Source organism: Hipposideros armiger, unplaced genomic scaffold (genome assembly GCF_001890085.2).
Source record: "Hipposideros armiger isolate ML-2016 unplaced genomic scaffold, ASM189008v1 scaffold_4, whole genome shotgun sequence".
NCBI lineage: Eukaryota > Metazoa > Chordata > Mammalia > Chiroptera > Hipposideridae > Hipposideros > Hipposideros armiger.
In genome coordinates this window covers 6,543,248-6,570,172 of record NW_017731354.1, presented here as the reverse complement: position 1 = coordinate 6,570,172, position 26,925 = coordinate 6,543,248, and positions in this window count along the sequence as shown.

The window sequence follows — 26,925 nt, the reverse complement described above, 5'->3', positions numbered from 1 at the left end:
TTTCAATGTCAACCTTCTTTCTCACTCATTCATTGATTCCTTAGTGTATCCATTCAGTTTGCAACCTTATTGAGTTCCCCCTCTCTGCCAGGTATTACAGCGAGCAGTTAAGATTACAGCAGTGAGCAAGAGAGAGACAGTTTCTGCCCCCAGTAGGAATCACCTCGACCTGGCCTGTTTGGCTCTCAAAGGTGATTTGAAATAAAACGACCCATGATATAGGTGGTTTATCCTCATTCCTGGGCTCATGATTTTGTGCACCTAGACTTCCTGGTATAGAGGGTCGTTTGGTAACTCATTCTTTCCTTACCCTTCTCTTCTCTCCCATTCCCCCTTCCTGGGAAATCACCTTTTAGTATCAGCCTGAATAGCTGATGCTGTACTTTCTAAGGGCTCCCCGTGTCCTCTCGTCACCTTTGGCAGGAAGCCCCTGCGTCAGCATCTCCTTGTGAGCATCTTCACATGAAGCAGTTCCTCTCAGCTCCTTCTCGGTCCTCTTCACATCCCCTTAACCAGTTACCAACACGATGGCTTGTTTAACAAATGTGTCCTGTTTACTGTTTAAATATCAAATAAGCGATGGCAAACTAAGTAAAACATTCAGCATGACACAGTTGGCATTCCATTTTAGAGGTTCCTGTTTAATAGAAAACTCTGTTTTAGCATCTCTAGTTCCTCAGGGATTGAAAGAAAAGCAGCAGTGTCCATTTAAAGAAGGGTGCAAGCTGAATGAGAGTGTGGGTCAGCTAGGATAGACGAAGCTACGCTGCACTGACAAATAATACAAAAATCTCAATGACAGCGAGCCACAGAGGCTCTGCTCCACGTGGTCAGAACTGCCTCCATCTTGAGAGTGCTGTCACCATCCGGAGGCTGGGTGTGAGCTCTGAAGGGTCTGAGGCCACCAATTAACCTCCAGTCCATATGTGGCCACGTCTCTTCCGCTCGCAGCTCATTGGCCAGAGTTAGTCCCGTGACCCCAGCCAAACATGAGGGGCCAGGAAGTGCAATCCTACCACATGCCCAGGAGGGAAAAGGATGGAGAGATTTGACAGACAGCACAGGGGGTCATCGGATGTTATCACCCTTGTTAAAGTATCGGGTCTGCTTGCTAAAATGAGGCTCCAAATTGGGTAAAGCGTGTAGCTCCAACCTGAATTTCTTTGCTGAAAATTGAGCTCCTCACCTGCCCAAAGCAAGTTACTTGGTTGACCTATTTTCCATTCGTGAGTAAAAGTGGAGTTCCTCGGAAAGTTGTGAAGAAAAGGCAGGTCCATCATATTCCTAACTGTGAATTATAGGGAGATGTGAGGCAGTGAGCTCCCAATTGGCTTTACATGATCTCTTCTTGTGTATAGAAAACAGAGATAGGGAGACCCGTCTTTGATATGGGGCACTTCTTGCATGAGAACAAGTCTTGTCTTGAAGCTGGAGGTGATGAGTCAGCAGGTCAAATACTATAAAAATGGTTCTGTGGAGTAGATGAATTTTGCTTTTGTTTCTTTTTCTTTGAAACTTTAAAAGTTCTTTTGAAACCACAGGGTTCTCTAAACAAGGCACCCCCTGACAGCGGGAGCTATTTCTGCCCAGAAGAGGAAAGGTTAATGTGTTTCATAATAATGGGTTTCACCCTGGTGATGCAGATGAAACCTGCAATTGTTGCCATCTCCTCCGGGCCTGCCTCGCTATGGAAAAGTCACCGTGGTAGGAGGGAGCCCGTGGGACTCGCCACTGAACTGGAAGCCAGAGCTGCTGGCCTGGGCGTACGTGTGCACCTCTGAAAGGTCGGTGATGTTGCTCTAGCTGACGTCTGACCATTTAAATCCCCTGAAATGCCTACATGGAGGATATCTTATCCTAGGAGGCAAAAGCAGGCGCTGGAATCTCATGCTGCTGGCCAGGACCATCATTTTGTAGAAGGACTTTGGAAAACTGTATCAATAGGTACTATAGCTAAACATAAGCTTTACGTTTGGCTCAGCAAGTCCACTTCTAGGTAAATCCTCAGTAGAAAGGAGTGTATGTGCTCATTTCACTCACCAATCGGTGTGTATACGCTGTTCATAGCAGCAGTAGGCATGGAAGTCCAAAACCAGGAATGATGCATATTCCGTCTGCAGTTGAGCGAATAAAATGTGATCTGTTCATACAATGAGATGCTATACCGCAATGCAAATACTCAGCAACTATGTACTGGGAGAATTTCCAGATATAATGTAGACCGAAATAAGCCAAACAAGAAAGAGTTTCTATAGCATGATACTGCCTATATAAAATGCACAAACAGGCAAAACCAATCTGTGGTAATAGAGGTTGGAATAGAAGTCACCTTTGGGGAGAAGGGGGCAGACAGGAGCCTTCTGGGGTGCTGCCTTCATCTGGGTGGGGATGACATGAGTATAAAATATAGCTGGGTAGGTGCATTTACCGCATATCCATTACACTTCAATTAAAAATAAAATACAACTGAAAAAAGGGATCCTGGTTTAGCTAAATAATCTTTTAATCTGTGCAAAGCATGTAGATACATGGCGTGTGTGAGTGAGTGTGTATGTGAGTGTGTGTGTGTGTGTGTGTGTGTGCGTGCACGCATGTGTGTACCTTAATTAGCTCTGTGAAGGTTTAGTAGCTTCACCATTCAGACACTTGCTCAATTTCCTTAACTGTAAATATGATGATAACAATAGTAATATATACTCATAGGATTGTTGAGATGGTCAGAATAAGATATATATATATATGATATATGTGGAAGAATAAGATATAGATATATGAACAAGTTCCAACAATTAAATTCATGAACTTGTTGCAACAATGTTGCTAACCTTTTTTCATGTTAGAGGGATTATTCATTATGAATTTGTACCAACTGGACAAACAGTGAGCCAAGTTTGCTATTTGGAAGTGCTGAAAAGGCTGCGTGAAAACCTTAGACGACCTGAACTTTCCCCCAACAATTCATGGCTCTTGCATCACGACCATGCACCAGCTCACACAGCACTGTCTGTGAGGGAGTTTTTAACCAGTAAATAAATACTGTATTGGAACACCCTCCTTACTCACCTGATCGGGCCCCCAGTGACTTCTTTCTTTACCCGAAGATAAAGGAAATATTGAAAGGAAGACATGTTGATGACATTCAGGACATCAAGTGTAATATGATGACAGCTCTGATGGCCATTCCAGAAAAAGAGTTCCAAAATTGCTTTGAAGGGTGGATTAGATGCTGGCATTGGTGCATAGCTTCCCAAGGGGAGTACTTCCAGGTGACTGTAGTGATATTCAGCAATGAGGTATGTAGCACTTTTCCTAGGATAAGTTCACGAACTTAATTGCCTGATCTTGTATGTCGTGCACATATATACATATACAGATACATACATGCACACATACCACTTAAAACATTGTTACCTGGGTGAATACTCTAAATTTATGCAATCAATTATTGTTGCTTATCAGCAATATATTTTGGTGACACAACAGAATGCTAATTATGTACAGGTTTTCTTGTAGCTAGAATTCAGAGAACACCCCCATTTCCCCCATTTCTCCTTTCGGAGGGTTGGGGTGAAGGTGTATGGGAAAGAGTTGAATCTCAGTCTTGCCTGCCTTGTACATCCAGCAAACATACCCTCAAGAGTACGTAAAGGATAGATATCAAAGGAATGACGCCTTTTATCCACCACCTAACATGAAATATGCAACACTTTGAGTCATTGAATAGGTAAAGGAAAATAAAAAAGAAGCCAACTCACCAACATTCTAAAACCAGAATAAAGAAGGGAAGAAGTGAGGAAAGCAAACATGGCTGTGAGCTGGAATAGAAGGCCAGTGTGAGGGTGAGTGGTGAACACTGCATCGTATTGAGCGAGTTTAATAGGCTCTGGGGGCCCCCGAAGTGGGGTTAGAACAGTTTAAAAAGGGAGAGAAAATGAAACTCTGATAGACTGTGTAGAAGGGATTATTCCTTGCTTCAGATTTTATTTGAAAGGACTGAAAGACAAGGTCCAGAAACCCTGGGCTTTGGCTGATGAAAAAACAATCAAACGAAACATTTTCACTAATTTAAAGGGACTGCCATGACCTTGGGGCTGAGAATGAGGCCAGTAGCCGAGGCCTCAGGCAGAGGGAGAGCGAGGAATGAGCCGTCAGAAACCCCACCGCCCTGAGCTGTGCACCTCTTGCAGGAACGTTAGTTAGCTGGGCCTCGCGGCACAAAGATCAGATCGTAACTGGTTCCCTGCCTGTCACCCGGGGAGCCAAGGTCATGATGCTGAGAATCAAAACCCAACAGCAAATCAGAAAGCCGCAGATTGCCTCTTGGTCCCATGTGTCTGCATCGACAGTGGCCCCAGGAGGCCCTGAGAACAAGTCGTTGTCACAGTGGCTGTGTTGAAGTCATCCTGTAAGTGACCCAAACAGAAGAGGAAGCGCATCTCATAAGCCAGTTAGCTAGTTTGAGGTTTCTCTCTGTTTACTTCCTTTCCACGACACCAACTGGACACTGTCCTGTGCCGCCATCAAGGCCAGCTCCATGGGCGTGTGACCTGTGTAGCTTCCTGCCCTGAGAAGGGCCCAGTGTTCAGTTTAGTACATGGTCTTCTCATCTGGAAATTCTCAGTAAATTTGAGCCAGGGGCTCCACAAACTATGTGGCTGGTGCGCTCACGCCCCCAGCTGTTAGGAGTGTTGGCTAATGAGAGCTTGCAGCCGAGCCAATGAAGTCTGAAGAGAGCCGCCTTGCCCAAGGTCAAACCCTCTTCCTAGGGGCCATGCAGCACGGGTAGATTTGAGGGCACAGAGACCCAGCCCGTTTGCTCCAACCCGGACTACTGGCAAGAGTCACGCTTGCTCTGGAGTGCCCGTAGGTTGGGTGGAAACCTCTGTGGCACCTGCCTTACCGTTCAGCACACCCCTCTGCCCAGCGTGCCTTCCTCATGGCCTCACGGGAGCTTCATGAGTCGCCTCCCAATAAACGCCCTATATACAGATCACCATCTGACCCTGGCTCCGGGGAGCAGAACCAGGACCCCAGCTTTGGGTAAAGACTTGCCTGTGTGTTCCATTGTCACCTCAGGGACACTACAGGGAATCTGGGAAAGAGCCTTGGTCCACATGTGGCCCTGGAGCTGGCATGGTGGCAGCAGCAATCAGCAGTGAAAAGCCCCCGGGGGTAAGGAAGAGAAAATGGGGTCAGGGAGGTTAATGAGTTGCCCCCCAGGGCCACACAGATGGTGAGAGTCTTAGCCAGAATTCAAACCTACGCTTCCTGACCCCTAATTAGATTCCGTTACAATAAATTGTCACACTTCTTAATCCCACCGGGAGCCTGGCAGGACTTAGCGCTACATGTCAAGGACTTATACATTCTTCCCTTTGCCGAACTTCCAAAACATATACTTGGTTGTAGCATGCTGGTGGCTTTTTGTGTGTTACTCCTTTCTAACCTAGAAATCATCCTTTCCTTTGAGATTCGGACCAAACTGGGTAATTCCGTCACCCACAGTTAGTAAGAAACTCAGCCTTCCTCCAGATGTGTCTGGGCTTCTTCCAAGGTGAGCCCAAAACGTCAGCTCTGCCGAGGACATCCCAGAAAGGCAGACTCCCAGGTCCCACCCTCGACTGGCTGAGCCAGACCCCCCCCGGAGGTGGAGTCCAGCTAACAGGGCATCAGCAAGGCTTCCAGGGGGTTCTGCTGAAGCTCCGCTGCTCCGGGGATTAGGTTTGGGGAACTCGCCTAGTCACACCTGACCGCGTGTCTGCAGACCCTTCACCCGTGCAAGCAGCTCAGCCCCATTTTCTTGATTTCCCCAAGTCCCACTTACACAGTGCCGGTGAATGTAGCTCATTTTACAAAAAAAGGGGAAAAAATGAGGGGAATCACGGGGGAGATTACCTCCACAGCACAGCCCAGTAAAAACCGAGCGCTGACTGTTAAGCATGCTGTTCTTCGGTTTCTCAGACACGGGGATTTTCTCCAGTTGCCTCTTTCATTCCCATCTTCCTGCCAAGTTCCTCTCTCCTCGTCATTCTTGGGTGTTTTCTCCTCCTTTGCTACCCTCCCCCTCCTCCACTCACTTCCTCCTCACTGATTTTTCCCTTTGTTTCTTCCCAGGCCTGTCTTCCTCTCATCCAAGGGCATCTTTTGAAAACCACGGTGGCCCATCAATAGGAGTTTGATGTCTGAGCTCCAGTAGCCACGGTTCCTGGGGCACTTGTAGCACATTTCCTCCTGTCTCCTGGCACATGTACCACCCAGATTATGTCTTGATGCCAGCACCCGGGGCAAGTGCTGCCACTTAGGCGGTCGGTAAATCCCCATGGGTTTGGGCTGACCTGGACCCAGTGCTCCTTGGATGGCTTTGGCTTCCGTTTTCTCCAAGGCCAAGTCTTGAACCAAATGGCCCTTTGAGCTCTCTGGCACCTGCTTGACTGTAGAACTTGAGAACATCCAGGTCAAAGAGATTTGGGTAAAGCGCTCTGAACAGTGAGAGCTGAGAACAAACCTTTTGAATCAGCAGGGTCAGTCCTGGCCAAATTCTGGTGGAGACGTGTTAAGGCTTTTTTGTGCTTTCTCTTCTTCTCTACCCCGTTCCCCCATAATTCTACTCCAAGCACCTTTGCCTTGGTTCTCTGGGCTCTCAACCGTCTAAGAAATCCAAGGGATCCCCATCTCCAGAACCTCTCTCAGGAGAAAAGCAGAAAAAGACTTCCTATCTACTTGTCCCAACTTCCCCTTGTGCAGTGAATTGATGATCCAATGAAACGGTTAGGTTGTTGGAAAAGCCATGACATATTTTTCTCTGTTTTTTGTTGCGAAAATGCGTCATGACTTTTCCGACAAACCAATAGTTCAAGCTATACAGCTAAGGCTGATGAGAGTTTAAAGACGCCCTCCCCAGGAGACCTCTGCGTTGCAATCCAGCCTAGGACCTCAGCTGGCTCACGGCCTTGTCTGGGCTCACGCTGGTCTGGTGCTCGCTCTTTATTCAAGTGTTTTTATTGGGAGGCAGCAGAGCATAGAGATGAGGTCTTCAGGCTCAGAACTCCCACGGCCAGTATTTGAACCCTGGCGCCAGCTCCTGCTAGCTGTGCAAAACTTGATAAATCCCTTAATCTCTGTCATTCAGTTTTCCCACCTATGAAATGGGCATGTGAGTGGTCTGTGATTAAAGCAGTAATTCATGCCAGAAATTTAGGACTCAATAAAAATAGGCGTTCGTTATTGTTCTGTGCATGGATGGCCTGGTTTACCCAGGTTAATGCGCTGTGGGGACTGCAGGAATTGTTTTGGAATGCATGTTTCCCTTGCTATCCAAAAGTAGAGCCTTCCTAGGAAAGATTCCGTACCCTGGAATGGCGTAGAGTGAAGAAGCAACCATCATTAATTTATATGGCAAAACTTTTGAGTGTTCCCAGACCCATAAGGTAGCCCACCAAATCATACCAAATAACACGGAAAATTTCAAATAACACTGACTAGTCAAAGCAGTGCCACTCACGGCTCGGACCCATGCTGCCTGCGGAACAACAGCTCTCTACAAAACGACTGCTGAACGCTGTTTTTGCTCTTCGCTTGTTTTCAAAAAATAAAAATCCTCTTCAGATTTCTGTCTGTTCACAAATTAGTCTTTCATAAAAGCAAAGTGGCCTCGCAGTCACTTTCAAAAAGCGGGGGATACCTGGATAGCCCCCTCCACGATTCTGCAGCACGGCAGACAACCTCATGCTGTTCTGGAGATCCGAAGAGAAACCTGAATTTTGCCTTTCGGCTGCCTGGTTGCAATAGGAACTGCTGTGTTCTGCCCTCCCCGGCCGGCCGCTTAGCCCAGCCAGGCCGACCTCTGCACCCCCAGCGCAGGATGTCTGGCTGCTCCACAGGAATCTTTCCCCCAGCCCGCCAGGATGCACGCAGTGACACCGAGCGTCAGTTGAGAAATGAGTGGTTCGTCGTGATGACAACCCAAACCACAATGCTGTCCGGAAGCCCTCGCCTGAGGGGCCCATGGGAGCAGGAGAGAAACCCCACAATCTCCTTTTAATTTGTCCCACACCCGGAAGGGCAGCGTGGCTCCGGCATGAGTGCGACCCCTTCTGTTCACACACCCACAGCCCATTGACAGAATTCACTCAGGACGTGGACTCTGGAAACGCTTCCAAGGGACATGATTAATTGTAACAGATTGGAAGGCCTAAGCAGCTCGCTGCACACCCTGCAAGTCAGACACCAGTGCCTGAAGCAGCAAATGAATTATATTCCACAGCAGTATCATACCACCTGCCTTGTTCTGGCCAGAATAACTGAGGCCGAGGAATCGTTACTGCACAGTGACACGTACCATATAACTACCGTCCACTTAACGGGAATTATGTGCCGGGCACTGTGCTAGAGTCAGCATGGGTCACTTCTCTTGGAATCTCACCCTTGTTTTATGAGGCCTGTAATGTTGTAATCTCTTCTGACATGAGGAAATCTCTCCATCCAGGTTAAATAACTTACCCAATGTCCCACTCTTTCTGGTGGGGCTGGGACTTGAGGCTGCCTCCAAAATCATGTTCTCGACCACTGCACAGCCTCCGAACAGTCCCCACACTGGGGCCCCCCGTGTTCAAGGGTCACCTCTGTGTGGGATACAACCTACAATCTCAACAAGAACCGGAGATGTCTTCCTTCATATTTCATGCTATCTTTTTCATCACTGTTCTTAATACTCTGTGCTATGACGTTTGGTCATGTCCTTGGCAGTTCACCATAGCTGGAGCTGCCTAAGAGCAAGGGACAGGTTGCTTTAACAAGTTTATCTCCCAAAGTGTGCTGCATACAACAGACATAAATGAATGAATGAATGAATGAATAAATGAACGAACAAACAGATGAACAAAAGAATGAATGTAAGACCTCATGACCCCTGGCCCAGTGGCCTACTTACCGGTTTCTATAGGCCAGCCTCTTTTTTTGTGGCCCTTAAATGTTTTGTTTTGTTTTTTTCCCCTTGGGATTGTCAACAAATTGAATTAGAATTACCATTTTCTTATGATGTTTAGGACTAATAAAACTTATTTCCCCTGAGATCTCACAAGACACTGACCAAGTTTACAAACCAAACAAAAAGCATCCCATCTTCTTTCTTTTTCTTTTTTTTCAAAGATTTTTTTATTGGGGAATTGGGGTAAGAGGAACAGACAAGTTGCTGTCGTTTTGTTCTTCAGTCTAGTTGTGGAGGACGTCGCTTCACTGGCCCAAGTTGGCACCATCATTGCGCTCTTCCCTGGTAAGGCAGATCAGTCGCCGGCTTCTGGACGGCCACTCACGGCGGCTGCTGGCCGCTCACACTGGCTGCTGGCTACACACGGTAGCCCATGGGAACCCACTGCAACAGGGGCTGCAGCCTACGCCATCGCCGGCGACTCACGGCAGCCCAGCTCCAGGTTGAGCTGTTGTTCAGCATCTTAGCTGCGGAGGGCAGTGTCACTGGCCCTCATATGTGGGATCCGAACCGGGGCCCTCTGGCATCCCAAGCCAGCTCTTAACCAACGCGCCACTCGGCCGGCCCCATCTTCTTTCTGACCTCCATTCTCCCCAGCCTGCTGAGGGAGATACATATAACTCTCTCTTGCAGTGCAGTTGGGAGGAAAAAAAATGATAGTGATACTCTCAGGCTATTTGAGAATATTGGCCAAAGCATCACCCTCTTAAATGATTTTAAGCTAGACCTATAACTCTAGAACTGACATCCCCCGGTGACTGATACAATTAAGGGTAGTTTTCCCAGAGCGACTACTATATTCCTGCAATAACCTGACTGTATGAGCTTTGGGGGCTGCTTTTAAGTATCACTGTAAGCTACTGTAGTCTGTTGGGTGCGTCTCTTTATAGCTTGTCTTTTTCTGATCATTTTCATATAATTGTACTCATAGGAGTCAGTTAATTTTGTGTACTATGCTTTTCAATTAACACTGTAATATAAGCACTTTCTGGGGCATTATAAAGTGTTAGATGCCTCAAATTTAGTTGTTCCTAGTATTTCCAAGTGAATGTATCATAATTAATTTATCTCTTCCCTTATTGTAGGGCATTTATGTTGCATCCAGTGTTATGGTCTTACAAAATGGCAAAGTGATAAATAACCCCAAGGAGGGAGCTTCCGCTGAGCTCTCTCCTTGAATGTTTCCTTAGGGTCAACTCCCAGCAGCCTGCCGTTTATTCTCGATAACTGGATTTGCGAGCAAGCGATGGGCTCGCCAGGGACATGGAACAAGAAAAGAAAGTTAACTCACTAGTCACTGACCACTCTGCAGATTATTATCCAGCTGGGCTGTATGCCATATTCCAGGAAAAACACTGCACTTCATGCTAATGCTTATTCTCTAATTCATTTTTCTTTAAAAGCAATACTCTTGTTGTAAAGAGTGAAGCTGTATAAACATGTATAAAGGAAAAGGCAGTGACTACCTTCCACCGCAACCCTTCCATTCCCACCCCACTGTGACAACGGATTTTAACCGCTTGGTGTGTACTCTTCCACACCCTTCTCCATGCCCGTATAAATAAGCACGCACTTCCTACACACATTTTTTTAATACAAATAGGCTCATGTATAACACACTGTGTTCTAGATAGCTTATGTTTTCGCGTTTAGCAATATACCCCGGAAATCCTTTCCGATCAGTCAGTAAAAAGCTAGCTCATTCTTTATACGAAATGAATAACGTTTCATAGTAGGGATGGGCTGCATTTCTTCAGCTAGTTTTGAATTAATGGGAATTCAGGTTGTTTCCAGACAAACAAAATTTCTACCAAAGTATTATAAGAAAAGTTCAGATAAAGTTATTTTCATGGGGTATATGTGTCTTCTTAACTGGACATGGTGCTGTCCATGTCCAATGACTGCCATGGAAGGCACAACTCAGTCCATCCCTTCTCAAATTCCCGCAGTGTTCCACAATTTATATGGCAAGACTGGCCTTATTTTAGTTGCAACAAATATTTACTGTGTATCCACTATGGGCATATAGCAAATACAGGTAGAAAACGGAGAATTATAAAGAAACATAGAAAAGAGATGTTGGGACGATAAGAAAACCAGTCTCTAGATCAAAGGGACTGCACGGTAAACTTGAAATTTCCTAAACAAAGGCTGATTAATACTAACGAGGTCTGACACACTGTGCTCAGTGGTGATGCCTTCAAAGGAACCAACCTATGGTTTTGTAGGAGAGACAGACCTTTCTACAAATGACACAAGGAAAGGAACAAAAATGGGACAGACGAGCTAAGAGTAAGGACTGAGTGAGGAGTAGCCGGCCCCAAGCCTCCCCTCAGAGTGCCAACTGCAATTTTAGAGCTATTTTAAATCTGAATACACGTAGTTCTACACATTAAATTTTGTTTTAAAAAGGCACGTTGAGGAGAAAGTACAGGTCAGAATTAAAACAAGTCTTTGAAGCCAGAGAGGCGTTTCCTGCTCGTGTACCAGGCACCCGGGTCCAGCCTGCAGTAATCGCTGTTCTGCAGTAGGGAGACCTGCTTTGCAGCCACAGGCACCTGAGTCCCACTCCATGCCTCATGGGCTCATCGGGTTTTCGTTCAGTAAGCGCAGGGCTCAAGCATGTCACTGCGCAGGCTCTGTGGGTACAGCAGAGAACAAGACAGAGATCCCACCTCAGTGGAATGTGCAGTTCAGTGGAGGAGAATGGAGACTGAGCGAGAACCCTCAGGCAGTGATGAGAACTATAGACAGTAAACGGGTGACGTGATGGAGACGGACGGAGCGATAGTCCAGGTTGGATGGTGAGGAAGGGCCAGCTGCGATAGCATTGCACTTGATATGTGAGCGACTAGAAGGAGCAGGACACACGCATGCACACATGCACGCACGCGCGCGCGCCTACCTGTGGGAGAGCCTTCAAAGCAGAGGTGTGGTATGCACAGGTGCAGCGGGAACGCGTGCGTGGCCTGAATGTGGGGAGGTCAGAGGCTAGATCAGATGGACGAGTTTGGGTTTTATTTTCGCTGTGGTGAGAGTCCACAGGAGGGTTCTCAGCAGGGAGTGATGGAATATCATTTAAACCTCCACCATCACACTGTGATTGCTACATGGGAACCAGGTCATGGGGAGATGACCTGGGAGCAGTGAGTGGTTGGGGAGCGAATGGGATGGACTAGGTAAAGGCTGGTGGTGGCCTCGGCCCAAGCAGTGGCAGGGAGAGGGTGATTCCTGGACCTTCCCCTTGGGAACGATGACCTCCCCCAGGCAAGCGACTTCACCTCTTAGCGCCCAAGTGTGCTCACCCGTGACATGGGGATAGTCACACAGGCTTCCTGAGGCTGGAAGGGAGACTGTGAGAGGGATAGTCTGCAAGCTGTCTGCTGACACCCAGCACAGTGGCCATGCTCTCCAGTGCCAGCCAGCCAAGCACTCCGCTTCACCTAACTGGTTAGACTGGAAGCAACGAGCAGCTCGGGGTAATTGCGATAGGCTGATAGAGTGCTGAACACAAAAGCATTAACATGAGATGAAACACAGGAAGAAAAAAAGGGGAAAAAACCATAAGGAAATGCCTATTAACCTGTTGGAGATTTGCAGTGAGGCGAACACAAATGAAAGTTTTGATTCCTGCCTTTGCGGCCTCCCTATGTGTCAGGGAGCTGTGTGCGCAATCAGCACACTTGGAGAATCCTGTTACAAGGGGCAGAGAGATAGCTGGCAGAATGGGGCCTTGTGTTTTCCTTCCCCCAAATGGCCTGTGAGTGGGAGAGGCCCTTTATGTCCCCGGTAAACATGAGCCCTACTGCAGGTGTTGGAGTTTATCACAGAGAGGAAATGACTTTTTTTACACCTAATTTAATCTGAAGCTATTCACAGTTTAAAATGTTTAGTAACGGTGACCTTTCTAATGACTAACACATTGCAGGTGGTCGTGTTGTAGCCAGCGGTTAATGTTTGCCATCAGAAAGCAGGGGAGAGCGAATGAAATGACCCCCTCCATGGCAATTGTCTTGGCATGGCAGGGTTCAAAGGACAGCTGGTTCGGAATGGAACCATGGTTAAAGATCTGTGAGAACGGGACAGGGTCCTTTCTCCTCAGTGGGAGAGTTCTTTCCTTTTCTTGGTCTCTGTTGGAACCGAGATGTAGGCAGAGCATCTCAGAGAGAACTACAGATACTGCTAGCCCCCTGGCCCGTCTCTGGGCTGGTTTTCTTTTTCAAAGGACAGATGGGCCTAGGACAAGTCAGTGGTCCAGAATGGGTAGGGAAGTGTTTCGGTGGCTGACCAGTGTCTGGATTCCTGGGCTTTTCACACCGTTTTGTACTGAGACCTGAGGGGCCATAGCATGTCCAGGTAAAATCGACCATTTTGGGTGAGTGAAGGAGGTCAGAGAGAAGAGGTCATCGACCCAGGGTGAGAGCAGGTCTCACACCACAGGCCAGATCTCTTGACAATACCTTCTCCACTACATGCTACGCACCCACGAGGGGCGGTCATCGATTCACTCCCAAGCGAGGCGATGTGCTGGGTTGTTTGATTAGCCAACAGGCTTGGATAAGGACCGGCACCTTGTCTCCAGTCACCTTCCAAGGTTTTGCATTTGCCCCGTACCCTCCAGGTCTCCCTCACAGACACCATAGTGGTTTGTACATCAGGGCCAAAATACCCTGAGGGTGTACTTGGCGTTCAGGCAGTACAGCAAACACCATTTTAAGTCTATAACTAGGGACGCAGATGTATAATTCGGTGGACCAACTCCCAGCAAACCCTCCCCAGGGGCAGGCAGAGTGAGTGTGCCTCTGTGCACGCGCTTTTTAATAGCTCGAAGCAGTGCGTTTCATTGTTCCAGCCTCTCCCTCCCCCCTCGGCAGCCCACTTCCCCTAAGTGGCTCCTGGGGGGTGCACATCCCCCGACTTCCCATTCTGCTGGGAAGAAGTAGCAACAGGACCCAGGACAGGAGGGGACTTGGAGAAGCCACCATTCCTTCAGAGACAGCTGCTATTCGGCTCAGCAGACTGGTACCTAGCTTCTATCCACAAACAAGGTTTTCTGAGTCCTGGGTGATTCAGATGGCGCCCGTTTTGTTCAGACTGCCCAACTCTGCTAATTTCATTTTGAAGTCTTTAACATCCCCTGAGTCATTTGTGTCAGGTGTTGGACGTCTAGATCTGGGCTCTCCACACTGACTCTGGCTTTACTGTCCTCCGAGGGTGCTGGGATCACACCAGTGCTTATAACAGAAACCTCCATGCTCCCCACACCCAGGGGCAAACAGAACATGGAGAGGCAGAGGCCAGCTGCTGCAGGGGGTATTGGCGGGGTTTCTAATGAAGCACAGCTTGGTTCTAAGGAGTCTCTGTGGCGTTCAGTTGTTCCATGCGAGCGCCGAGGACTAAGCCACTCAGTGTCACAGATTAGGTCCCCGTATTTCAGAGGTTTGCTTGCATTTTTTTCCCTGACCTTCCTCTTAGTCAGTGTCATTTCAAAAATCAGTAGATTCCAAAACTAGATTGGGATGAGGGTTGCACAGCTCAGAAAGTCCCCTCAAAATCATTAAATCCCATACTTGAAATGTGTAGGACAAAAGTTGACGTCAAAAAATTAAGCTATATGCAATCATTATTTGTGCACTTTGTTTATTGTACGTCAGTAAAAGCGTTTACAAAATGAAAAAGTTAACCTAAGAATGAAAGCATTGGAAAACTCAGGTCTGTATTGTATATCTTGATTTATAGCATATCTTTTCAATAGCCTACTAGGTATACCAAAATCTTTACATTATTAGCAAAATCCCATCATGTAATACAACATATCGATAGATTTAAAGTAATATAAAATAAAACCATATATTTTAAAATACGAGGAATTAACTGTTTTGCCTAGTGACACATGCAGGTGCCTGCAAAGCTATATTAGGTATCTGTGTGCTTGGCATCGTTTATTCACATTCAAAATGGTGTGTGGAAAGAAAACTACAAATGTTTGAATTCTCTCTCCTTCGTCCTAGCACATTCTCACCCTGAAACTTTTTTCTGAGCCCAGGAACAGTTAAAGTTGGTACCTATATTAATGTGAGTACTTTATTGTCCTGAAATTACGGCTTTTGAAGTTTCTTCCTTTTTGAAACAAAAAAGAAAAGCCACAGTTGACATCAAAGAGGAGGCACTCTCCTCACTAGCAATTATGGTCCCTCAATGTTACTCAATACCCACCCAATTGCAAACTGCCTTTGCTTTCTGTAACATGTACTTATTTTGATCAACACCTTGAGAAAAAAATACCTAAAAGGACCCAGCTACCTATAAAATTCTCGCTGGATTCTTCCTGGCGGTGGTTGTTGTGAATCAAAATACTCCTTTAATAATGCATTCTGCCATATATGATTGTGGGTGTTTTTTTTCTTTTAAAGAAAACATTTAATTACTATTGGAGAGTTGTAACTGTTAGCTGTGAGTTACCAGATGTGAAACCAGACACAAGGGTGAGATTTTACAATTTCAGCACAGCTGCTTACGACCAAATCTGGTTTAGGACACCGTTGATGGATTTAAAAACATTACATTTATATTAAAAATAGCAGGGCCTCATATGCAGCCCAGCTGAAGGTCTTCTTGGCAAACTTGTTAAAATCAGAACGAGTCCCCCAATCAAAGTCCAAAACCAGCCTGTGTGCACTGGCCGGTGACATGTGCTGTCACTCCCTGCCTGCCCCACCCCCACCCAAGCATTCTTGTAGAGACACGTGTGTCTGGGCCTTTTGTCCAAATTCTAAATTAAATCCCTGATTCTTTTCATTTGTACATTATGTGCATTAAGGCCAGAACGTAAAGGCTTTAAAGGCGCCCACAGTTTTGCGAAAGCTTGAAAACCTTAACGGCTACACTGAAGAGTTAAGACAAAGGTGTCGTTCTGTCTCCCTGCCCACCCCCAACCCCTGGCATTTGAGTTTTACAGTGTAGGAAGAAAACTGCTCACGGAAGCTGACTTTTTCTCCCCACCACCCCCGCCCACCACCACCCCCATGAGTTCTTGAAGCTGCAGCTATTATTCGGGCTAAATTGTCGCCATGCTTCGCGGAGCGTGCAGAACCAGGCAGGACAGCTGAAACAACTGGGAGATGTCGGCCACCCTGACCCCCACACCCGCACATGCGAGCGCCTGCCCTTGGCCTTGCTTCCAGTTCTGCCATTATTTTAACAAGAGTCTTGAGAGTTTCCTAAAATGTAGCCAGTGAAAGAGCCTTCCTTTCTGGAGCCGGGGGAGTGGGAGGAAGTGGAGGACTCCAGCCTGCGTCTGTGAGTCTACGGCGCATGTGAAGTGACATTGGCGTGTTGAAAACTCGGCCTCCTCAATAATATACGGACATGTTTCAAAGGCGTTCAGACTGGAAGCGGGGTAACCAGGGAAGGGCCGGCCTGCATCCTTCTCTCCCCAGACCTTTATCTATCCGCCACCACAGCCATTCAGTATCATAGCATAGGTTCTGCAGCCTCCCAATTTCCCCCCATGTGTATACAAGCCCGTGCGCGCGCGTGCGTGCGTGTGTGTGTGTGCGCGTGTGTGTGTGTGTGTGTGTGTAGACACAGAAATTAAGGCAAATGAGACACATTTTTCTGCACCTCCCTTGTCACTTCATCATAGATCTTGAGATCTTCTCATGTCAGAACAACTTCCTCATTCTTTTTAAGGTGATAAAGTTTTTAATCAAATGGGCATAGTCAGCTTATGCTTAGGGCATATAATGCTGAAAATGAACATCCTTGTTCATATATCTTTGCTCATATGTGTAAACATATCTGAAGGATAAGGTCTCAGAAGTGGAATTGTTGGCTTATATGGTTTATATATGAATCTTTAGAGAACTACATGCATCAGTGTGTGTGTGTCTGTTTCCTGCTTACCGTCTTTTGGTTGGTTTGGTTTTAAAGTGACAGGTCCAAGGTGATAAGACCCCACTACACACAAACTGTCTCCCCTCCAGTTTGAGGGGTTTGTCTCTATCCACGTGAATGTGCCATTCGCACACACACTCACGCACGCACTGTCTCATTCACTTGTTAATAGTACATGGGACGCCTGCCTCACGGAGTCAGCCAAGGAGCTAGGAACTGCATTTACACAATTACGATTAGCGTTGTCCATAGGTTACAAATATTTCCTGTTCTGGGGACACTTTGTAGGCCCCTACCACTTCCTACTTGTGCCCAGACTTTTACATGTGCCCCCTCATCTCCTGCAGCCCCATAACATGAATGCAGTGGGCTGGAACCCCCCCCCCAGGGGTTCTAGTGTTGTGCTGTGGGCTGGTGGACAGAAGTGGGATCTGTATTTGCTAGAAGCGAGGCTCAGCGTAGTGAAGAAAGACAAAATCACACCTCACAGTGGATGAGGACGGGGGATGCCTTTAAGTCCCCCGGCTTCCCTGCAGCCTTCACCCTGTCCTGTCCTGCTGTGAACATTCTGAGTAAATCCATTTCAGTCGTGAAGCTTCAAGGAGGTTTTGGCAGCGAGATGTAGCGAGGCTGAGTGAGGGCGAGATGTGAAATTTCATTTTAGTCCAGAGACAAGTCCTGCATTTCTGTCTGGTCCATGGACTTGGATTTTCTTGGGATCTGCAGATAAGTCAGTAGTGGGGTGAGCTTGAGGAAGTCACTTCCCCTCTCTCGGCCTCAGTTTCCCCACCTGTACAATGAGTGGGTTGGACCAGATCAGCAGTTCTCAAAGTAGGCTCCGTGGTACACTCGCCTGAGGCATTCGCTCTGAGAATAGAATTTTATAATCAAATAGTTTGGGGAAAACTGAATTTCATGGGAAATGCTGGGAGTTCCCCATGGTAACTCCTAGTTCAAATATTCTGTGATTAGCTGATTAGCTGTCACTAGTTCACGTAGACTAGTCCTCGTTCACCCTTAACTCCTCCAATTTTCTCTGTCACCACCTTTCACCCTGTGTCCAATAGTTATCTCCTCAACTAGCTCGGGGATTGAGACCCTACCTGTAGCACTGGGGCCTGCACACAGTAGATGCTCAATAAATGCGTGCTGTTGGGGAGAAATCACTCCTCAGATCTGTTCGCTTACCAGAGAGCTTTTGAGTTTGGCTTCTGTTGGATACATGCAGGTTGAAGGAGGGATCTGATGAAAATGAAAAAAATCATGAGGGAAGGAAAGAAAAGGAGAGCTAGAGAAGGGGGGGGGGAGAAAGACAAAGAGAACAGAGAGGGAAAAGATGAAGAAAGAAAAAGAGAAAAAAAGAGGCTGGTTGTGCTTGGAGGGGAGACCATGGGGAGGATTTGAAAAATGTGTAAAATATATTCATAATTCTGTGAGGCTGACAGTATGCTAGAGGAACGGTGCTCAGGCTCTGCTTTCTCCTAATAACAGTAGTGACACCACCTGGCTCATAGTGGGTGCTTATTACTATTTGCCTATTGGATGAGTAATGATCATCATAATAATAACTAGCACATACTGAGCTATGACTATGGGCTAAACACTTTGTGTGCAGTTTCTCATTTACAGCAGCCCTACAAATTAGATAATAACCCATATCTCAGATGTGGAAACTGAGGCTCCAAGAAGCTAAGTTCCTGCCCGATGCACAGGAACTCAAGTCAGCCTGACCTCAGCTGTGTGCTGTACCTCCTCTCTGAAATGCACCCTCACCTGAGGATCACCACATCTGATCATACTGCTTCCTCAAGCTGCAAAGAGGACCTGTGCTTGAGGAAACCCATCCTTCCGTGGGGAAGATGACCCGTTTTCTGTGCGCCACCTGTCTGTTCTCCCACTAAGTGTAATGTGAACGCCCAGTATAAGGGGACAGGTAGAAAGAATGGCTCTCTGTTGACACATTTCCTGCTCCCCTTACTTCTGAGGCCGTCCCTGGGCTGCTGGCGTGAGCAGCTAGTACAGACCTTGTTCCAAGAAGCCACCTCAGGCTATCTCCACATCCCATCTGGGGACATAGTGTCAATATTGGGCTCCCGGGAAGGTCATTTCCAGGTGAGACTTCAGCATGTGGGGGTGGGGGGCAGATGGTTTGTACATTCCCATTTGCTGAAATTCCTCACTCCTTCCTCATCCCCACTGCCCAACACTCCACCAGTTACCTTGCCTCATTTTCCTGGGGCCTTTGGTTTTTGTGATCAGGGTCCCAGGAGGAGAAACCTAGGGGGGCGGGGTGGGGGAGGGAAGTATTTAAGAAAAACTTCAAATTACAGATTTAAAAATATGTATATATGTTAGCATCTAAAATCTAAATGCCCACAGACCTTGGCAGTGCTGTGGAGTGGCAACTGGCCTCCCCCAATGTAGGTCCCATAGAATAAAAGTCCCCAAGTCAGACCCTCTGAGCTGTCCTGTCCTATCACTCAACTTCCTCCCAAGTGTCCCCACTTCCCAGTTCCCCCGCCTTTGGGAGGTGTCAGCGTTAGCCCTTCAGGGTATCATGCTTTCATGTGCACATCTGGACCTGGATAAGGAGGGCAGAGGCTAATTTATCTGCACAACAGAAGATGGAGCCCCAGAGAGGTGGGGAGGGTACGGGGAGGGGCAGACCCAGAGTGAGCCGCACTTGGCAGAAACCGGAAATGTGCTAAGCTGAGTGGGATTTGGAGAGACGGGGATGGAGAGGGGGTTTCGGGTGATTTGCTGGGTGGATGTTGTGCGATGTAATTCCCTTTATCATCTTTTAAAGAGGCTTGCATGATTACTTAAGTTGCTTTTTAATTTTCTTAATGTTAGACTCCTTTTTAAAGTGTTGTCATTATAGATGGCCACAGGCGGCTCCTTTTATTAGATGCAGCGTAACATGTCCTCTGACTTGCTTGGCAGTGTTCCCCCATTCCCAGTCAGCCAGTGTCCCTGCCTCTGTCCCCACTCCTCCAGGACTCAGACTTTGCGCTTCTGGATGGTGAGGATGGTTTGAGGGTCCTGGGGGGGGGCAGGCGTGGGACAGGGGAAGAGTCGGTTAGATGCTCTGCCTTTCTTCACTTTTATTCCTTCATCACGGTGATACCTTTCCTTCTCCAATCCCCGCTCTCCCTCTCTCTCTCTCTCACCTCTTCCTAATCGCTGTTACGTTGTTCTTTATTATTCTCCTTCCTTCCCTTTTTCTCTCTGCCTCCTTCTCTGACTCTTTCGTTTTTCCATCATTTTCTCCTCACACCTCCCTCCACCCCTTGTCCTCCACTCCCTCACTCTCCTGTTCTTTTTCCTTCCCTTCGTTCCCCTCCATTTTTGCTCTTCTTTTCCATGTTTTCGCTTTAGCCCAATAGCCCACATGGGCAATGCCTTTGCTCCCTGGCAGTATCAGGGCTAAAGTGGTTAAAAAACAGAAAATGAATTAGTCATTAAGCAAGCATTTGCCATAACCAAACCCAGCCCCCCATGAAGTCTAGAAGTTCAGAGACTTAATCACCTCTGTGTATGACCCAATCACATTCCTCCCACGACACTGTTGCCAGGAAAAATGATTGATGGGTGAGGAAGTTGATATGAAGTAGAACCGAGTCTCCATTTGGCAAAACAAACATTTTGGAGCTCTCAGCTCACTCAGGATACGCCACAGCCCACTCGGGCCTTGCTTGAGTAATTGGGCAGGGGCTCCTGAAAAAGCCATGATTCTGGAAGAGCCAGCAGATGGAGAGGGAGGATGTCAGACACTCAAGAGTGATTAAGAAGATGAAGCCATGAAGTGTGGCAAGCCCGACCGCGTGCCTCCTGGGATTTTTTTAACCACGTAGAGTAGCAGGGCCCTGAGCTGGGAAAGGGGAAGACTCCTGTGTAAATCCCACATCTGCTTCTAGGCCTCAAATCTTCAACTCTACAGGGAAAAAAATATATAGGTTAGGTTATCTCTGGGGTTCTTTCCAGTGTTCTGTGATCGTCTGATGATTAACCAACGTGGTCAGTTCCTACCTAAACTAACGACTGGGCAGTACGATGCAGATCTTTTATTGTTTGGCCAGCATTGTCCTCAGGTTTGTGCCACACAGCCGTCATTGCTCTTAAAAAGCTTGTCTAGTTGGGGTCGGGAGGAAGCATGTGGGAGGCTTGAAAGAATAAGAAAAAATGAGTTTTAACTCAACATTAAAAAAAAAAGGAAAAGATAGCAGTAGTTAACTTTCAACTGAATGGAGTAAAGCAGATAATCGCTGCCCCGTGAAGAGGAGACAGGATATAGGATGAGAGGGTCTCTGGCTGGCTGGAGAGGAGGCTGGGGGCCTTCTAGGGTGATAGGGCAGGCAGGAACAAAAAGCAAAAACAAAAATCAAACTATAACAGGAAAAAAAATTACAGTCCTCAGGGATGCCTCGGAACTTAAGGAACTAGGAGACTTTTGCTATTCAGAGAGAATGTTCCCGGGAGTCACATGAGGTGTGATCAACAAATACGGTGACTGCTGCTGCCGAGTGCCATCCAACGGAAAGGCAGGGATCTTCAATACGGGAAGTGATACTAAGTCGAACCGTAGAAACAGTGTGTGACAAGTTTCCATTTGTTCGGTGCTGTCAGTCGGGTGTGAGCTATGGTTGAGAAATACGTTTTAAAATGTGTGGTAAATCATCCTCCGTCATGACAATGCTCTGTCACACATCACCTCCGGTATACGACAATTTCTATCAAATAAAAACATTGTGGTGTGTCCTCATCCACCTTATTCACTGAACCTGGTACCATGTGACTTCTGGCTCTTCCCCAAAGTCAAAATGATTCAGGACATGGAAGCAGCCACGACAGTGCAACTAAAGACACTCACGCAAGAGGACTTCCAGAACTGCTTCAGAAAGCGGCAAGAACGATGGGATAAGTGTGTTCAAAGCGAAGGGAAGTATTTTGAGGGGAATTAATAGCAATGTGTCTTTTACTGTAATAATTTTTTTTAATTTAAACATTTACCGTATTTTTTTTATCACACCTTGTATTTTAACTGTTGTGAGGAAGTAAGCAATAAGGAAGAGACACAACTTTCTCCAGCGACATGGAATAAAATGAGCAGGTTTTGCTGTTAAGCCCAAGCTCTGACTTTAGCTGTGAGGCCTTGAACAAGGTACTTAACCTCCCTAAGCATTAATTTTCTCCAGTACTTACCTGTGGGTAAAGGGTTTCTGTGGGGTTTGCATGAGATAAACTGTTAAGCATTTAGAAAAGTGCCTGTTTAATAGTGTATTCGTTTCCTTCTGCTTGTGTAACAAATCACCACAAATTTAGTGTCTTAAAACAACACAGAATTATTATCTTACTGTTCCGTGGGTTACAAGTCTGATACTGGGCTCAAATTAAAGTGTTGGCACGGCCGTGCTCCTTTCTGTCAGCTCGAAAGGAGAATGTTTCCTTCTCCATCTTCTAGGGGCTGCCCACATTCCTTGGCTCACAGCAGCCCTTTCCTCTACCTTGAAAGCAGCAACGTTGCATGTCTCTAGCCATTATTTCCTCGTCACGTCTGCCTCTGACCAAAGCTGGGAAGGGAAATCTGATTGTAAAGGCCTATATGATTAAATTGGGCTCGCCCTCCCCTCCCCAGATAATGTAGGCTATTCTCCTCATTCTAAGGCCTTTAAGTTGATCACATCTGCAAACTCCCTTTGCCACTAAGGTGACATAGTCACAGGTCGCGGGGATTAGGAAGTTGATATCTTTGGGGTTCCATTATTCTGCCTACCACACAGTACATGCATCATTCATGTACTGTTATTAGGAAGTGAAACAGATGAAGTATTTTTCAGAGCTGCAGAATAATTGGAAGAGGTAATCTTTTGGAAGGGAGGATACGAGTATTGTGTTTTACAGTATCTAAATTAAGAAAAGAAAGGGCACAGACTTTGATTACAAACCTATGTTACCTATGAATACAGTTTCTGAGTTTAATTAAATATAATAGTAACTAACATTTATGGAGTCTCTGTCACATATCAGGCACTATTTTAGGGAATTTTTGCTTTACCTACATTATCTTATTTAATTCTCAGAGCAAGCTGGGACATACATAAAATTACTAACTTAGGGACAATGATAGAATTAGTTTAAAAAAAATGAAGTAACAGTCCCATGGTCCCACAGAGAGGAGATGGCACAGCGGGGATGTTTCTGGGCATTGAGGTTTAGCTACAAGCTGCAGTCCAGTGTAGCAGTAGGAAGAATGCCTTTATGAGTTACCTGGCCCCCCTTTGAGGGCACTTTGACCTATAGAACCATATTTTTCTCTCCAAAGCCACTGTGGGGACTGGACTATAAGCAGCCTCACAGAAGTCCATTTTAGCCATTGTTTGGGGACCAGAGAGGAGGCAGGCATGGGCCCAAAGGCCAGTCACCCTCAATCTGGGTAAAGCACTGTAAACCTCACACCCCTGACATATGCTTGTCCCCTGTGAACTAGCCATCAAAACCCACCTTAGGCCTGTCCCCCAGAAGCATGACCACCCAAGTCAGCATTCGGTTTGCATTCCAACGTTCCTCTGTGAGCAGAGTTGTCTGTGACTTGCTGCTTTTCTACAAGACCGTATAAAATTTCACACTTATGATGAACGCCTTTGGACTAGGGTTTCATAAAACCATTTAGTGTATTAGAGTCTATTAACCAGCCCGAAATCATGACCCTCGTTTAGCGGTTATAGACTGTGGCAGCATTTAATCCATACTGGTTGATTTGTATAACATTTATGATCTGAACCAGATCCCTTGATGCCTAAATGCATAGCTATTGGCTTGAAATATGAGCAGTTGGAGAGCCCAACTGGCAGAGCTCCCTGCGATGTCGGTAGCAGGGAGCGTGTGCTAACAAACTTTCTAAAGAACAGATCAATTTGAATGCAGAGGTACACAGCAACTGGGAAACTCTGTCACCGCTGTTCTACAGGAGACTCTTGGTTGCCGATGTTAATGACTTCTTTCTCCTTCCTAATAGACTCTAGATTCTATTTAGGTCCTATGTACCTCATGTGACTTAAGAGAAGCCGACTTTGCTAATGATTGGCTAAGGAACCCAGGCTTGACAATGAGCTCTGGATTTCTCCCAATGACTCTTTTGCTCCAGGTACAGGCTCATGGCCTATATTGACCTGATTAGAATGGGGGCTAGGGCTGAAATTCTATAACTAAGGGAAACAGTGTCTTTCTCTCCTACAGACCTTAAACAAGAAAGCCTGTTGCCCCAGTGCTAATGGCAGTCATATTATGTCCATACGAAAACCCACCTGGAAAAAAAGTGGTTGCAAATGTATTATAAAGAGTCTAATATTTTGCCCCATTTGCAAGCTAAAAAATTAAACTGCCACAGTTTCATGGGTGCTGGAAGAAGACACAAGACCCCTGGGCCAGAGACAAAGGATTTTATTATTCACAGCACAGCAAATAGCATGGGTATCAGCATAGTTGCATCTGGCCCCCAAGTGAGAGTCCCACAGGGCAGTGCAGAGAGGGCCAAGTGATACATTCACACACTAGGAATCCCGAGTTTAGGGAACCTACCTCTTTTATAATGGACAATTAGCGTACCTGCCCTCTGCTCCAGAGCGCGACACTATCTCTATCTTCCGAAGCTCTTCACCATACAAACGTCCTTGTAAATGAAGCTTAGAACAAAGGCAGCCATTGCCTCTGCTTGCAAGATGTGCCTAAATACTAGTTATACTGAATAACTCCCAGCTAAAAGCTGGCCCATGAAAGAGGGCAGTGCCAAGAAAATAACAGAAGAACAGAGCTCGGGTCCTACTTGTCCTGTGATTGTAGCTGACCTTACCCCTTGACTTTCCATTAAAACAGGTAAATTTTATTTTTTGTTTAAGGTAGTTTGAGAAAAGATTTCTTTGACTGACTCACAGCCTGAGTATAATAAAATACCAACGAAATAACCAGTGGTCTGATTTCTACAGAGAGCTCCAGGGTTCTTAACTCTTTAAAGAGAACTGATCTCGGCCGCTTAAATAGGGCATTTTGTTAAGTCATGTCTCTCTTTGAGAGGGACAATTGTCTTGGATTCCCTACTTCAATTATTTGATGCCTCAATCAACAATAGTGTGATTAAATCCAAAGGGTGATTTTCTCAGAAGGTGAGGGTTGAGGGCACCACTGGGATTTCTCAGCTTACAGTCCTGTGACCAAATCATATAAGATGCTGTGCACAGGCCAAGGCATTTGGATCCCTCTGAAAATGACACTCAACATTGGACACTGGGTCATTCGGCTGCTGGTGCCTGTCATCCATCCCATCAGGGTGCCTATGCAGCCACTCACGTCACAGTGCCGCGGGCAAGACTGTTTCTCCCGATCTGAGCATGAGGCTATATGTTGAAGAATATTCGACCATGAGAATACTCGATCTTGAAATAGAATCCGTGAGGCTTAGCAGAGCAGGAAACTATTCCTGGTGCCATTGAGAGAGATGGCCACTGGCACTGGCCTATCACAGTGGGAACAAGGGACTGCTTAGTGGTACACGGCCTCTCATTCTAGGAGATTCTCAGTTGACGCCCACAGGCCGGAAAGAAAAGCCAGTGAGCTTATGACCGTAACCTTGTGCCCTGCTACTGAACCATAGTGCCTATAAAGCCTTAAATGATTATTGTTAATATTCTGTAATTATCTTCTCAATAGCATAATCAGAAAGAATTGCACTGGTGGTGGTGGTGATGTGTGTGTGGGGGTGTGTGTGTTAAAGGCCTAAGTGGTTAAGTGTAAACAGTAAAAACATGTTATAATTATAAAAAACTATTTTAGAATTTATACATTTTTAAATGTAGTTGGAGCCTCAAAAACCGGAAGGGGAATGGCCTCTCTGTTGGGCCCGGCCTTGTAATGACTATGTAAAAGCACTTTGTAAACTGTAAAAACTCATACATGTGTTACCTATTATTTAGCTCATCTGTTATTCAGGCCGCTGGAGGGGCTTGGGGGTGAGCACTCCTGGGCGGGCATGCAGTATCCCCGGAAAGCAAGGCCAGCTCACTGGATGAGACACCCTCTCTCGGGCTCGCCTGTGGCCCTGAACATCAGAGGAGCATTTCAGGGGTACCTCACTTCTCTCCCTCCCCTAGGGACCCTGTTTCACTGGAGACTCAAAGTCGACACATGTCACTTTGGGGGCTGGGGTGGGCGGGGGGCAAACGTTGCTCAAGAGTGGGTGTGGGCATTTATTCTCCACAAAGTGCCAAGATGAACCGGGGTGCCTCATTCTGTTCTCTCTGCTTTTCATGCCCACAATAGGCTACATTCTTCAAATGGTATTAACGGTGCGTAGCAGCTGGAAGAGGAGGTTTTTCCGCACCTTTCTGGCTGTCTCTCCCCACAGTAAATGAGACGCACTGGCATAAAAGCTCTGTTTCAGGGCATTCTTCGCCACACCGTTCATCGGGCAATTTTTTTAAATCCGTTCTTAAGAATCACCGTGGTTCAGTCAGACTGCTCTGACTTCATGTGCAAAAATGCCGTCGCTATTAGAACGGAGCTGCGTCTCAGAGAATCTGCCTTGACTTTTCTCTCCTAACCTAACAGCCCCCGTTTTCTCTGCCAGACTTCCCCAGAGAGGACATCTTACGCCGGCATTATATAAACTTCTGAAATAGTAGGTGAGCATGCACTGGTGGTAGGATTTAACTTGTTGAACAGTTAAGTCGCCATCACAGTGCTGACAATTACCTCATTTAGAAAAAACGCTTTGTTTTGTGAAGCGCCTTTGTCCACTGAGAAGAGAGGAAACAGAAGGAGGCCGGAGCCATCGCAAAGTCAGTGGCAGGCGGGGTGTAGCAAGCTATTTCGCATTAGATTTGGAAAGAGAAAGAAGCGTCTAAAATGATTACTATGTAGGGCTTCGTGTTAATGAAGATTCTAAGGGTGGGGTTGTGGGGAGGGTTGGGTCTCGGAGAAATGGGGAACTGAACTGAAAGGAACAGGACAGTCAATGGGCGTGATTAAGAAGTGGGTGATGGTGGGTGGGA